General features: G+C 40.7%; 1 long non-coding RNA gene across 2 annotated transcripts in view; it reads left to right on the top strand.

Annotated features, from left to right (window-relative positions):
- The first annotated feature begins 11237 nt into the window (after window positions 1–11237).
- The window catches only part of LOC147832140 (uncharacterized), a 107661-nt gene continuing 102488 nt past the window's right edge, over window positions 11238–16410 (top strand). For both annotated transcript variants that reach the window (XR_015518190.2, XR_015518189.2), the window contains exon 1: window positions 11238–12413. This is a non-coding gene — a long non-coding RNA (uncharacterized LOC147832140). The remainder of the gene's footprint in view (window positions 12414–16410) is intronic.

Genomic DNA, 16410 nt, shown 5'->3' on the forward strand with positions numbered 1-16410 from the left:
TGCAGAGCAACACAAACAGCACACAGAACTATAAATGCATGACTACGCTTTACAGTCATAACTATGTCATTGTAAGCTATTTTGGAAGGAAATTTCAGATGACAAAATTTCACACTCTTAGGTTTTCCTTGTGGACTGACTGGAAAAGAATAGTGTATTAGCCTTAACCCCCAGGGGTCAAAGACTGCGTATACGTGTTCTGACAAGTTTTTACCTCATTGAGCTGAAATGAACCTAAATTACACTTTCAGTTTTGATCGTACATATAAGCTCAATACATCAATCGAATCTGTTAGGTGTCTAGTTTTAAATGTGTACACTCACAACAAAAACAAATGTGTTTGTTTTTGCAAAACAAGGATAATAAACAGTGTAGGCAATCTGTCATATCTCTCTCCGTGAACTGTTTTTAGAAACACGTCAGTAAAATGCGCTAAAACTCCGCGAAAACAAAACACTCAGACATGAGACACATATCGCTATAAAGCTTGAAGTGTCTACTTTTAAATACAGCTATGCATGTTGAAAACAAATATTGTTTGATAAAGTCATTAGTATGAAACCAACGCTATGTCTAGTTTCTTAGGCTAAGCTCATTAATGCAGCCACTCCCACGAGGCTTTGATATTACAAATAGCCTGCATGAGAAGCGCACAACAGTAGACTGTGTCAGAAAAAACACGTCATTAAAATGAACTGAAACTCAGCAAATACTCGACAAAGAAACATGTAAGATGTTTCTAAAGAAAGCTTGATATGTCTACTTTTGCATTCCAAGTCGAAAACAAATAATCTCCTTTCATGTAATCCGTATTAAAGTAAGGACTCTCCTGTCGCCTCATTGCAGCGAACATGATGCCGCCCACAGTGAAGGCGCAGTTCATATGGAAATGAACTGAAGGGAGCCAGCCATGTGATAATGTACACACTCCCGGAGACATGGCATCAAACGACAAGCTTTATTATAGTTACTTAATTTTGTTTGAATGATGGCACGTTACTCGGGTGAAAAAGCACTGTACTAAACAGCGACAAAGAATTTACCTTCTCCTTTCAGAGGAAAATCGCGACTCTGATGATGAGTGCATGCATTTTGAAGAACGTCTAGACCCAGCAAAGGACAGAATTCCTGTCGATAAGTCTTTTATTCTAACCTTTATGATTTATATGAAATATGTCCTTACAGGCCACTTATAATTTCATTGCTATACAAAGTGTATCCTATAACGTATAGCGTATAATGATAAACATAGACCTGTAATGAAAAATGTATATATATATATATATATATATATATATATATATATATATATATATATATATATATAATGTATTATTATATATATATTATAAAAATAACTTGTTTGCAATACAGGTGCTGTTCTGTTTAAAATTCCTATGTGGTAACTGAGTTTATTAGGTTAACTAGTATTGAGTTATTTTGTGTGATAGTTAAGTATATTTTAAATAAACTGCAAACAAAACATATATATATAAACTTTTCTTAGATTCTTCTGATTCTTAAAACTCTTAGTCACATACCTGTCTGATGGCTCATTATGCAGCTCATTATGCAGGTCTTTGTCTTCTCAGGTGTGACTCACTGCATAGTAATGATAGTTCACGCCTTCTCGCATAAACCATTTTCACCCAAAAAGTGACGTAGAAAATTTAATTCATTATATTGTTTTCTGTGAGCAAGTGAACAAGATGATTCTCACATCATTTTAAAGCAAAAACACTAGACTACAAGATCCAGTTCTCTCTGTGTGTGTTTCATGGCCTTGTTTCAGTGGCTACAAAATTTTAGTTTTTCCCCTACCAAGCATAAACGTTACTTTCTCAAAAACACAAACACGTACAAATGTGCTGCTTAGGTATTATTGTAGCCCAACTTGTGCTGTTTACAGTGTTATCACACTTTAGCCATTAATATGTTTTAAGGGTGTCACGATCCTCCAAATCCTCGATTCGATTACATTTTCGATTCTAAAGGCACGATTCGATTCTTGATTATGAATAATTAATTAATTAATGACCAATTAATTATTTGTAGCCTACCTGTGGTGTTTTGTATAGATTTGTAAATGAATATCAGCCGGACAACTCTGCTTAGCTCCACACTACTTCACTTTATTTTTGTTCTCTCCCTTTTCCTTCCACACACCACTCCTGACGCCTAGTGGTCACAAACAGTAATAATAGGACTGAACATTAAACAACACAACATTTTCCCCTTATTTTAGATTAGCACTAGTAAAGGTGTTCAACAACCACTCTACCAACTGGATTCACCAATTTATCAGTTGTGAGGTTAGACTTAAGCAATATGCATATAATAATAATTATTATCATTTCAGCAACGATACAAACTTAAGCATAACTCCACTGTGCATGTAATAAGAAAACAAAAAAACAATGTAGAATTACTATTCAACATGTAACCCCTTAAGGCTTGCAACTATATAACACCGATATAGCCTTGCTATAGTGAGGAATGTGCATGCGTAAATTGTTCATGTTACAAAGTCTTTGTGCCAGACTGGTGGCCGTCTGGTTCGAGGATGTTTCTGGTTTTCAAGTGCAACAACTGATTTTGAGGCGCCCGTAGATTCATTATCAGAGTTGCTTTGCACAGGACATGGTGACGGGTGAACAGCGTTCCAGACTTTTCCATCATCCAGAATATATGTGTCCTGGCTTTTTTTCCCAACACCATACGTGGTGAACTGAATTTCCCCCTGCTTTTTTTACATGAGTGGGTATTCTCACACGGACTTTGTCACCTGGTTGTAAGGCAGATGGTTGTGCAGCCCGTTTTTTGTCAGTATATATTTTAACTTGAGCTTGTCGCGCCTGAACATGAGCTCACACCGTAGCGTCGGTACAAGCAGGAGGCCTAGTGGGCAGAATGTCCAAGTTCGTTCTAAGTTTGTGTCCCAGCAAGAGTTCACTAGGAGCAACGCCTGTGGTGGCATGAGGTATAGTACAATAGTGCAACTTTCCTTCCAAGCTTGCTGTTTGAACCCAATCCTTCAGGACACGGTTCATATGCTCCACAGCACCATTAGCTTGTGGAAAGTACAGGGAAGTACGCACATGCTGGATATTCCTGTTTGTCAGAAACTCTGCAAAAACCAGAGATGTAAATTGCACACCATTATCAGTCACTATTTCCACCGGGTTACCAAACCGGCTGAATGTTGTGGTGAGAAATTCAATGACAGTGGTAGTAGTGACATTACTGGTGAAGGCTATCTCTGGCCACTTACTGTAGTAGTCAACTAATGTGAGTGCATACCTGCAATCCCAGGTTCCTAACTCAAATGGTCCTACAATGTCCAAACCAACCTTTAGCCAGGGTGCAGCTGGAAATGGTACAGGCTAGAGAGGAGGTGTATGCGTTTTCGCACTCTTGTCATGAGCTTGGCAAATCTGACATAATGCAATAGCAGACTGAACTGAATTATCCATGCCAGGCCACCAGTACAAGTCACGGAGCCTCTGTTTTGTTCTAACAATACTCTGGTGGTCCTGATGATCCAAGTTAATTAGGGACCCACGCAACGCTATAGGCACCACCAAGCGGTACGAACCTCTAAAGACCAAGCTGTCTTGTGCAGCCAGTTCATCCCTGATGTGAAAATATGGTGTCAGCTCAGGTTGAAGGTTTTTCTTGCTCTTAGGCCATCGTGTAAGTAGATGCAGTCGCAATACTGACAATTCTGGACATGCAGCGCATTCCTTGGAGAACTCTTCCAATGAAAAAGCATGAGGTTCAGCAGAAATAAATGCTACCATGTCAGGTTCGATAGTAGAGTTAGTGTCCTCACAGGTAGGTAAAGGCAGGCGTGAGAGACAGTCTGCTGAGACGTTCTCAGAACCCGGCTTGTAGGACACCTCATAGTTAAAGCAAAGAAGACGGGCAGACCATCTTGCAATGCGTATTCCAGCACGGCCCATACCCTTAGTTGCAAGCAAGGTACTTAAAGCTTGATGATCCGTTCTAAGCGTGAACCGTTGGCCCCATAAGAATGTTCACCACCGTTTTACGGCCCACACACAGGTCAGTGCCTCTTTCTCCACAATGGAGTTCTTCCTCTCAGCTGTTGAGAGTGTGCGAGAGGCAAATGCAATAGTACGCTCAGAGCCGTCTGCCTGGATTTGAGTTAAAACAGCCCCTAATCCATAATCTGAGGCGTCACAGGTTACCAGTGTATGCAAAACTGGGTCAAAAATCGCAAGGGCTGGGCTGTTAACAATGAGCTCCTTGAATTTCTCAAAGCTCCTCTAAGCACTCTCAGTCCAACTGAAAGGATCCATGTTTCTTAAGCATGCCCTCATAGGCTCTACCTCTGAGGAGTAGTTTGGCACAAACCGTGAATACCAGGATGTCAGTCCAAGAAATGAACGTACTTTGGCTGCATCCGTGGGGGTTGGTGCTTGCAAAATAGCCTGGATATGACAATTGTTGGGTAGCAGGCCTTGTGCCGTAATAGTATGTCCCAAGTAAGGAAGGCTTGTGCAGTCCTGAATCTGAACAATCCTTCATGAGTTATGAAAGCCGTCAGATCTCTGCTGTCCTCGTGAAGTGTCACTTGGAGGTATGCATTGTTTAAATCAATGCTTGAAAATATGGTGGCTCCCCTTAACTCAGTAAACAAATCCTCCATGTGTGGGAGTGGACTGCTGTCAATTATTATTGCTCTGTTGGGCTCCCGCAGGTCCACACATAAGCGAATTTCTCAAATTTTTTTCGTAGTCACCACAATAGGGGACACCCATGGAGAAGCATCCACCCGTTCAATAATGCCTTCAGCTTGTAAGCGGCAAAGCTCTTAGGAAACTGCATTTCTCACTGATAGGGGAGTCTGCGAAGTTTTTGTTGTACAGGCTTTACTGAGTCTTTTATTTTCACCTGGTGTACAAAGCCTATAGCACAGCCAATGCCCTCTTTTGTTATTGTCTTTATTTGTTGCACTGTAGTAGTAGGAGTGGGTGGGACCAATTCATTCCCCGCAATGTGAATATTTAAGCCAGAAACTAAGTCCATACCCAGTATAGGGGTGCCTTTCTCCACAACATAGATGCTAGTGCTTGATACAGCATTACCATAATGCACATGCACCGATAGACATCCAAGTACAGGCAGTGCTGCTTTTGAGTGTCACCAATTTCAGTTGTGGGCGTCGTAACGGTGAAGAGCTGAAATGTTGTTTATAAAGGTGATGAGGAAAAATAGAGACAGCCGAGCCAGTGTCAATGGTGAGCTCAATCGGCACTGGGCCTAGTTCGTCTGTTTTAATGTTTACAGAGCATTTTATTTTATCACAGAGTGAATTCCCTTCCACTTCAAGTACATGCACAATTTCAGGGACCTCCATCTCTGGAGCATCAAGTAATTGGACTCTTTTTTTCTCAGAGCGGCAAACTCTTGCAAAATGTCCTAATTTTTCACATTTATTACACGTGACTTTAGCAGCTGGACAATTTGGAGCATTAGCCAGATGGGAAGTAGACCCACAGCGGAAACAAGCTCGATTAACCTGTGCAGTAGTTTGTGATTGTTTTTTACTCATATGTTTCCCCCGGAATTTTAGACGCTGTGGTGTCCTGCCATGCTGAGCAGATTTTATTTCGTGCACAGGGGCTGCATCTAATGTTTGTGCGTGCCCCACAGCTGTCTCTGTTTGACCCGCTTATAACATTGCATCCGTCAATGTTAACTGCGGCTGTAATAAAAGCCGTTCCCGAATACGTGGAGAGAATGCTTTCTCTACCAGATTACCAGATTACTTCATCCAGACATTTCCGGTTCCAGGTCGAGAACGCTGTGCGCGTCTGTGCTGCCGCTTCGTACCTGGACTGTTTGTATGTCTGTTGCACGACTCATTGCCATTCAATCTGGCTGTTCTGCTCATCTCAGTTGTCTGGATCATCTCATTTTGCACTACTGCTATTTTTGAACTGATCTGATCTGAACTGATCTGATACCAATCAAACCTGTTGTCTGGAAGTTTCCACTGGGCCACTGTGTGTCCACTGCCCTGCTGACGTCTTCACCTCGCTCTGCAACGCTGTGTGCGTCTTTGCTGCTGTCTCATATTTGGATTGTATTGCTGCATGTCTCCTCGTCATCCAGTTTGGTTGTTTGGATTATTCGATTTTTGCACAGTTGCTGCTTTTGAAACAAACCGGACTTTTAGTTTCAAACTTTCCTGTCTGTGAGATTGCAGCCGGGCTGCTGCGAGCCCTCTCCCCCGGCGTCTTCACCACGTTTGGCTCTTCTGATGGGTGAGTGATCGCTCTCTCAGTTGGTTGTGCTGGTCGTTTACTGCTTGCTATTTGGAGTATTGACTTCCATCTAGTCTGCCGTTTTGGTGTAGTGGCATCTTTGGGTCTGGCTAACATAGTTTTTGCCTGTGTTGGGCCTTCACTCGCTCTAACATGCCCTTTGCAAAAGTTATTTATTTTTTCTCTCTTTCTTTTTTTCTTTTTTGCCTTTTTTTGCACCTATTCTCCGTAATGGATATCGGCTATTTACCATCGCAGTTAAAGGCATTAAACTGCCATCCACGTCTTGATTCCATGACGTATAAATACTGCCGGAGTCTAGGGATTCTCCGGCGCCCACGGCGTTCGCTCAGGAGTACTTTTTTTTCTCAGCCTGAAGCCATTTCATGCATCTGGACTAATCACAGACCGATCACATCCAGACTGCTGCCTGCTGACCATACCATTCATCGATCACTAATTTATCCCACTCTCAACCAGCATCATACCGTTAAACTAAATTCCTTACTTCGTCACTTTGCGCTTTTGAACTGTCGGTCAATATCGGACAAAGCCTCTTATCTTAATGAAATCATAACTGACAATAAGCTTGACATTTTTTTTTCTTACTGAAACCTGGCAAGCCCCGGCTGACTTTCTCCAGTTAAATCTACTTGCTCCCAATGGCTACAAATATCTCGCCTGTCCCAGACTACATGGCAGAGGGGGTGGTCTGGCTGTCATTTATCGGCATGATATTCGACTTAAGCAACTGGACTTTCACAACACCAATTCATTTGAATATATGGTTCTCAAAGCTGACTGCCTCACAATTATTCTACTCTACCGTCCTCCAAAAGCCTTGTCCAGCTTTTTCTCTGAACTCAGTGAACTGCTAACCCTGGCTTGCTCAATGTCATCTTCTATCCTCCTGCTCGGGGACTTCAATATTCATGTTGATACTGCCTGCTCTAATACTACTCAGTTACTGTCTGTTTTTGAATGTTTTAATTTAACTCAACATGTCTGCTTTCCAACTCATACCCGCGGTCACACCCTTGATTTAATTTGTACATCCAAGGGGGATATCACTTCCATTTCTGCTTCTGACACTGGTATTTCTGATCACAAACTTATTGATTTCAGCCTTAATCTTCCTTTGCGTTCTAATTGCCCGAAGACTACTATCACATAACGAAATTTGAAAGATATTGACACTGTGTCATTTTCCACTTCTATTGTTTCTTCCAACCTCTCTGATGTCATTAATATCTCTTCCCCATCTATGATACTGTCTAACTATCACTCTACTATTTCTGAAGTCCTGCAGCAGCACGCTCCTATTAAGACCAGATATGTCCCCGCCACTCACTCTTCTCCCTGGTTCACTCCTGAGCTCCGTACTCTCAAGGGCACTGGTAGACAGCTTGAACGTCTCTATAGGAGAACCGGTCTTACTGTTCATTATTTGGCCTTTCAAGATCATATTAAATCATATAAATCTGCTCTCACCTTAGCTCGCTCTAAATTCATCTCTACTACAATTAATAAATCAAGCAATAAGCCAAAATCACTATTTAATACAATAAATAAGCTTACTAGCCCCCCACCTCAAAGGGCCTTAGCTTTTACTGAGTTTTGCTGTTCCTATTTGGATTATCTGCTCGATAAGACTAATGGGGTCCACCAGTGCGTTCCTACTGATACAGAGCTCAGCCATCCATCATGTCTCTCCAGTCAGTCTCTGTCCTGCTTTTTACTGACGACCCCTGATTCTGTCTCTAAGCTAATATTGAAATCCAGCTCATCATCATGTCACCTTGATCCTGCTCCTACCTCCCTCCTGAAACTCTGCCACTCTGTTATCTCCCCTGTCATCTCTCACTTTATCAATTCATCTCTCACTCAGGCATCATTTCCTCTGCCACTCAAAACTGCTGCCGTCCCACCTGTGCTTAAGAAACCCAACCTCGACCCCTCGATTCTATCTAATTATCATCCTATTTCCAATCTACCTTTCATATCTAAATTACTGGAAAGTACTGTTGCTACCCAACTCCAGTCTTTTCTAGTTGATAATAATCTCCTGGACCCTTTTCAATCTGGTTTTCGCCCCCTCCATAGTACTGAAACTGCACTTGTAAAGGTAGTGAATGATCTATTACTGTCTGGGGATTCTGGCTCCTTGTCTATATTACTTCTACTCGACCTCAGTTCTGCCTTTGATACAGTCTCTCGTGATTTACTTATCTCACGTCTCTCTAATCTGGGTGTTTCTGGTACTGCTCTTTCTTGGTTCTCTTCATATCTCTCAGATAGTCAAATATTCATCTCTGTTAAGGATTTTCAGTCACCTACTGTCCCCCTGAAGCGAGGCGTTCCCCAGGGTTCTGTTCTTGGCCCACTATTGTTCTCAGTATACCTAATTCCACTTGGTCTGATTCTACAACATCACGGTCTTAACTATCATCTTTATGCTGATGATATTCAACTTTACTCTGTATGTACTCCAACTGCATCCGCCCAAATTGAAAACATCTCTGCTTGTGTGAATGATATTAATGATTGGCTCACCTCAAATTCACTAAAACTTAATATGGACAAAACTGAGATCATTTTTATTGGCACCCCAGCACTTACCAGCAATATTCCCACCAGTTATTCCTGTGAGATTGCTGGCTTGCACATTAAAACATCTACTTCTGTAAAAAAATTAGGTGTAATCTTTGACTCCACACTCTCTTTTCAGTCACACATTAAATCTGTCACTAAATCTGCATTCTTTCACTTACGTCGCATTTCACAACTGCGTCCCTTCATCAGTAGCAAGGATGCTGAGACTGTCATCCATGCATTTGTCTCCTCACGCATCGACTACTGTAATGCTCTTTTCATTGGCCTGCCTGCCAGCCTCATCTCCAGAATATAGTATATTCAAAACTCTGCAGGTAGAATACTCACTCATACCAAACGTTCGGCTCACATAACCCCAATCTTGTATGATCTTCATTGGCTCCCGGTTGCATACCGGATTAAATTCAAAATTCTCCTCCTTGCATTTTGATCCTTAAATAACCTTGCACCCTCCTATCTCTGCAACATGCTTGTCCCCTACACCCCAACGGTCTGCTGACTCTGGCCTTCTTGCTGTCCCTCGGTATCGCCTCTCTTCAATGGGGGGCAGATCATTTAGTGTTATTGCACCCAAACTCTGGAACTCTCTACCTCTACATCAGCAAGATTCTGACCTGTATTGGGTAACGTATAGAAAACTCTTAAACCCTCGGCTCCCAAGCACTGTAGTAAGACAGCACGCTTCCTCTTTTCTGGCCACCGATCTCCCGTAGCATCGATTGCAACCACATAGTTTCAAACATCTTCTTCCACGAATGAATCGGAACTGGGGGCTGGCCCAGGCATGTTAAAAACATAGGAGGTGTAGGTAAACTAAGTGCTGCCATTCTCGTCGCCAAAAATGTAGTGTTTTGTATAGATTTGTAAATGAATATCAGCCGGACAACTCTGCTTAGCTCCACACTACTTTATTTTTGTTCTCTCCCTTTTCCTTCCACATACCTCTCATGACGCCTAGTGGTCACAAACAGTAATAATAGGACTGAACATTAAACAACACAACACTACCGTTTAACTACCTGACCTGCGTGGTCTTTGTTTTACCCATAAACAAATGAATACAGTAAATGAATAAACGCAAGATACACACATAATTACCACCTGTCAATCACTTTTTCTGCGGGACTCGGGAATAGGCAGTGATCTGTGTCGTTATAATGGCGTCGGTAAAAAAAGACGCACAACCAACAGGAACCAGCTAACAGTATCTGAGGTGTTCGCTAAAATGACTAAGTACAAGTGAGTGAAAGATTGAAGCAGTCTAATGATCTTCTGACTGCCTGAACCCGCTGTCTCGAGCCCATGGCTGTATGTGTGCGTCTGTGTCTGTGTGTGTGTGTCAGAGGTAGAGAGGAAGGAGGGCTGCTTAGAAATGCCACATTCCCCTGTTGATGTCAAATCGTTGTCGTTCTAAAATGCCATTTAAAAACAAAGTGTAAACAGGGCCTGGGTGTGTACTTTTCGCGAGCGGATTTGCAACGGGGGCGGGCGGAGGATCGCGATGCCGGTGTTGTCTATCGGACGAACCCTAATACGTACATAGCAGAGCTTGCAAAACTGTGTTTTTTTTTTTTTTGTCGACAACACGAACGTTGTCAACATAACTCACTGGAAATCCAAAATGCTTACACACCGGCGACTTTTTTGAAAGAGGAGAGGATTTAAGCTCTGTCGACGGGTCTCCTGTATCTACAGTTCAACAAGCACTTCAACAAGCCTGTTTTTTCCCCCTCGGCAAGCCAAGCTGACGTGACATGGGGCGTGGCAGCATCGACGATTCTATTTTTTGATTTGATAATCGAAATTGAGCATAAATTTCGATCGATTTCGATTAAAAATCTAAATCGTGACACCCCTAATATGTTTTAAAGATACAGAAAACAACACAAATGTCAGTGCATGTCAAAACTTCTCCAGAGCCCCAAAACACCCTCAGACCCCAGAAGGTTAATGTTACAATTGAGGTTATATAGACACAATGTTTCCTTTGTCAAACTTTAAAGACATTGGCTACCATCGCTCTCTAGTAACCACCTAATATATTCCACTGACCATACCAAGGGTCTTGTTTTAACGCGATCAGAGAGAGTAAGCAAAGCATAAAAACCATTGCAACAGAAGATGAAATACCAGAATAGGTGTGTAAAATTGTTTGCTCATTTTATAATTCCTGCAGCTCCAGTTAATCTTTAATGACTTATACAGAATTCTGCTCAGGCTCATCTGAAATATAGCTCTGTGCCCAGTCTTGGAAATAAAAAAAAAATAATAATAATAATAAGACAGTGCTGTTCTTTCATTTATGCTTCCCTTTTCACTCTTACTAGCTTTTGTCGTAAATTCGATGACTAATCAATTACAAATTATCAGACCAGAGGTTTTGAATATCAGGAAATAGACTTTATTCTCCATAATAAAGCCGAGAAAGAGCAGAGCAGACCCCAGAGCATTCTAAAGTCTCTCCTGGACACCTTCTGAAGTCTCTCCTGCACCTTCTGAAGTATCTGTGTTTGTTACAATTTTTATACAGGATTATTTGACACACCCCTAAGTCTCTTTTTAACTCTTGACCATTTTTGAATAGGTTTCTAGTCTAAGGGGTCCTGCTATTCTTGGCTCTCAGCCCACTAGCTCATGTCAGCAGAGATGTTACAGGTCTGTGTCAGCAACTGTTTTGACACCAAAGTTCTCTCTCCATAGATGCAACTTATGCAAAAGGATTAAGTGTTTACATACATTGTCATGAAAGCATAATCACTTGATAATATGTTACTCATTCTAACTTCTGACACATATAGCTTCATAGAAGTATTTAACATATATAATCAGTGCTTTACATATTCAGTTATTCTACACAATCAGTCACTCAGCCTTCTCCTAGTGTTGCTTCTTTAGTGCAGGCACTCTCATCTTACACAGACATATCACTGTATTTTTAACACACGCTGGCATGTTTGCTGCAAACACTACATACATTTTGTGAAGAGAAAATTGACTGCTTTACACTTAGAAAATACTTCACACTGAGAGAATAGAAATCTTCTTCAATCCCTCCTCTTAAGACTTTAGTCTTAATATTATTGTCTTTTAACCCCAAAGTGCAATTTCATAATCCAGTTCTCTTAATTACCTCTATCTAGTGACTGATATTAGCCACATAGCTGTTATCAATTGACTAGATTATGCCACTGTACTTTGACAGAAGTCCAGCCAAACGTCTTCCCCCTTGATTTGAAGGAAGTAAAAGACTGTACTCTGTTTTTCTCTTAACACATCAAAGACAATAAAGTTTTAAGCATAAGTATTCAGTTGGTTCAGTGCTAGCTGCTAGTTTTCACACTCATATAGAATATACTGAAGTAATATTATATATAGGTACCATGAAAGCAATATGCAAACAAAATCAATATGCAATCGTAAAAAGCATCAAATGTTGATCTTGATCTTTGCTTATCCTTGTTTCTCTTCTTCTGAGCTATCAGCATCTTCACTTGACTTTAATAGATGTTAATGGGGAGATCTAAGATGGCGGCTTAGAGAACGGTCACGTTTATCAGACGGTGCATGCTTTGAGATTTAATTATCATTATTATTGACGGAGGAGTTCATTATCCTCTGTGGGACTTGCAGCACACTTTGCTATGAGTTTGGACGCATACTTTTTGAAGCAACCGATCGCCATGCCTCAACGGAACACTAAAAAATCCAGCAAATCAGAGACCAAAAGTAACCGTCAGGATGATAATGCTAACGTTACTATCACCTCGGATGCTAACACCAGCGTCCCTGAACCTGGCACGCGGCAGGTTATTACGGAAATCACGGAAAACATCTCCAAAATAATCGATGAAAAGCTGAGTCCACTCTCTCAACTATTGCAACAACAGAACGAAAAACTTGATGACCATGAAAAACGAATCGCCGAAACTGAGAACAGAATCTCCGCCATGGAAGATGCTGCTGCCCCAACAGAGGGTAAATTACAAGCGATAGAGAGGCGAATTCTGGAATTAACCGAACACTTAGACGATTTGGAAAATAGAGGAAGAAGGAAGAACATACGTATCGTTGGGCTTCCCGAGAATGTAGAAGGTGATCGCCCTCTCAGGTTTTTTGAATCCTGGCTACCGAGCTCTCTGGGCATTCAAACGAAATCCGACCGATTGAAGATCGAAAGAGCCCATCGCGTTCCAAGCAGAGCTGTCAAGGCAACATCTCCGTATCCAAGGGCTGTTATAGTGAGATTTCATAACTACGCGGATAAGGAACGGGTCATCACAGCAGCGAGGGGGTTAGGGAGCGGCGACCAGGCTTTGAAGTTTGGAGATGCTAAAGTGAAGATTTTCCAAGATTTTTCTGCCGCGGTTTTGCGTAAACGGAGGCAGTTTGACGAGGTCAAAAAGCGTTTGAGGGCGGCCGGCGCGACCTATGCTCAACTTTATCCTGCGTCTCTCAAAGTTACACATCAGGGAATTACTAAAGTATTCAGGATCCAGCTGAAGTGGACACGTTTTTATCATCACTGGAATAAATATCCCCATATGTTTGACGAGGATCTTGTTTCTATGCGTTTAACTCCTTTCTATTGCCATGGAGACAATAAATGCCATGTGTGCTTATGCTGGTAGACTCTATTTTGTTTCGCGTCTTTGACTGGGTCTGTTGTATATTAAGCCCTCTGTCATTTGGACATGCCTACGTGTTAAAGGTGCACATGTCTGCTGGCGTTACAGGTGAAGTGACTTTCTTTTGTCGTTCAGGATCTCCCCTACACTGAACTGCGTTTATTCTAACCATTTCAGGGTAATGACCGATTTGAGTTTGAATCCAGTTTGCACTGTTCTTTGTATTATAGTTATTTGTTCTTTTTTTTCTTCCTGTTTTTGTGCTATTCAGCTCACCTCCAATATAAATAAGGGTCTATATTCTTTCTTATGGGAAATCTCTTTGGTCGGATTTTGCCTTTATTTCTTTTATTTTATACATGTCAGTTAGTATGCTTAGGATTTGCTCATGGAACGTTAATGGGATACATACACCTGTGAAGAGGAAATCAGTGCTCACATTTCTTAGGAAGGAGAACGTTGATATAGCCCTCCTTCAAGAAACTCACCTTGATGATAAAGAACATCTTAAGTTGCAACAGTTAGGTTTTAGTGAAGTTTTTTTTTCTTCATTTACATCAAGGAGCCGAGGAGTGGCCATCCTATTCAAAAAGTCTTTACCATTTAGATTGGTAAATTGTATTAAAGATAAAAATGGGCGTTATTTGATTGTGAAGGGTATGTTGCAGGGGGAAGAAATTGCTATTATGAATGTATATTTTCCCCCTGGCCATCAATGTGATTTTTTAACAAGTGCATTTGGTAAATTTCTGGAATGCAACACCGCTCACTCTGTGGTGGGAGGAGACTTTAATTGTCAGTTAAACCCACTTATGGACAAGTTTCCTTCAGGCTTAGCTCCCTCATTTCAGGCCAAATTCATTAATTCCTTATGTGAAGATTTAGACTATGTGGATGTGTGGCGAGCACAGCATCCTGCTGATAAAGAATTTACTTTCTACTCGAAACAACATAGTAGCCACACGAGAATAGATTATTTTCTTGTGCCTAAAGGGATACTACAATTTATAGATAAAAGCAGCATCGGTAATATTATAATATCAGATCATGCTGCCCTTTTCCTACAATTAAGGTTACGGAGCTCTATAAATCAAACTAGGTATTGGAGATTTAACCCTTTAATTCTCAAAGATAGTGAATTTTGTTCTTATTTTATGTCCGAATTCCAGTCATTTTTTACTATAAATTCTTCTTCTACAGAAGATAAATCTTTGCTATGGGAAACGATTAAGGCATTTTCAAGGGGTCTTATAATTTCTTTTACAGCTAGTAAGAGGCGGAGACAAACAGAACAAAAGGACATTCTAGATGCAAAACTTAGGCGGGCAGAGGGGGATTATGTCCAGAATCCTAGACCAAATAAATTAAAAGAAATTACTGCCTTACGCTCTGCGTTAGAGTCATTGCATATAAGGTCTGCTGAGAGGAAAGTTAGATTTGCTAAGCAAAGGTTCTATGAACATGGTGATAAGCCAGGGAAATACCTGGCTTATCTTACTAAGAAAAAAGCAGATTCTCAGTTGGTGTCTTCTATCAAGGATGATCAGGGGCATCCATCCTCTGATGTTACACTCATCAATAATACATTTGCTAACTTTTTTAAAACCCTGTATAAATCAGAATCCCCATGTAATTCATTAGAACTTATGGATGTATTTTTTTCTAAAATTAAATTACCCTCTATAACTGAACATCAGAAAATCACTCTTGATGGTCCTATTACAAGGGAGGAGGTATTAACAGCAATCAGGAACCTACAAACTGGGAAAGCTCCTGGTCCAGATGGATTGAGTAAGGAATTTTACACAGAGTTTCAAAACATTTTAGTGGATCCTCTTTTAGAAATGTTCAATCATTCCTTGGAGAATGGTATTCTCCCCCCTTCTTTAAGGGAAGCTAATATTTCCCTGTTACTTAAAAAAGGGAAACAACCAGAGGACTGTGCCTCTTATAGGCCAATATCTTTATTAAATTGTGACTTAAAAATTCTTGCTAAAATCCTTGCTACAAGGCTTGAAGTATTACTACCTCAACTTATAAAAGAAGATCAAACAGGTTTCATTAAAGGACGTAGCTCTGGTAACAGTATTCGCAGATTATTAAATATTATTGAACTTTCACATCAGCAGAAGATGGAGAGTCTTGTCATTTCAATGGATGCAGAAAAAGCATTTGATCGAGTTGAGTGGCCTTATTTGTTCCTCACACTATCTAAATTCGGTCTGGGTAACAATTTCATTAGTTGGATCAAATTGTTATATACTGGCCCTTTTGCTGCAGTAATAACTAATGGTCTGCGTTCCTCTTGTTTTGAGATCAGTAGAGGAACTCGACAAGGCTGCCCATTGTCTCCGCTTCTTTTTGCTTTAGTAATAGAACCTCTCGCTGAATCAATTAGGTCAGATTTAGGCATATATGGCTTAACTATAGCTGATAACCAGCATAAGATTAATCTCTATGCTGATGATGTTCTTGTTTTCTTATCAAAACCAGAAATATCTATAATTAATCTTATTAATGTTATTAAAGAGTTTAGTGCCTTTTCAGGCTATAGGATTAATTTTAGTAAATCTGAAGCAATGCCTTTAGGTAGTCTAAAAACTATCCCGTCAAGTTCAGTTTCTTTTCCATTTAAGTGGTCTCCACTAGGCTTTGTGTATCTAGGAATACAAATAACCCCTAAATTTGACCAGATGTTTAAATCAAATTTTACCCCTCTTTTTAATCGGATTAAACTTGATCTAGAGAGATGGAATACTCTTCCTCTATCCTGGCTGGGGCGAATTGCTCTTTTGAAAATGAACATTCTTCCAAGATTGTTATATCCGATTCAGATGATCCCAGTAATTTTTTTGCAGAAAACTTTTAATGATCTGGA

The sequence above is a fragment of the Danio rerio genome, chromosome 20 (assembly GCF_052040795.2).
Source record: "Danio rerio strain M-AB ecotype USA chromosome 20, GRCz13ab, whole genome shotgun sequence".
In the NCBI taxonomy this organism is placed as follows: domain Eukaryota; kingdom Metazoa; phylum Chordata; class Actinopteri; order Cypriniformes; family Danionidae; genus Danio; species Danio rerio.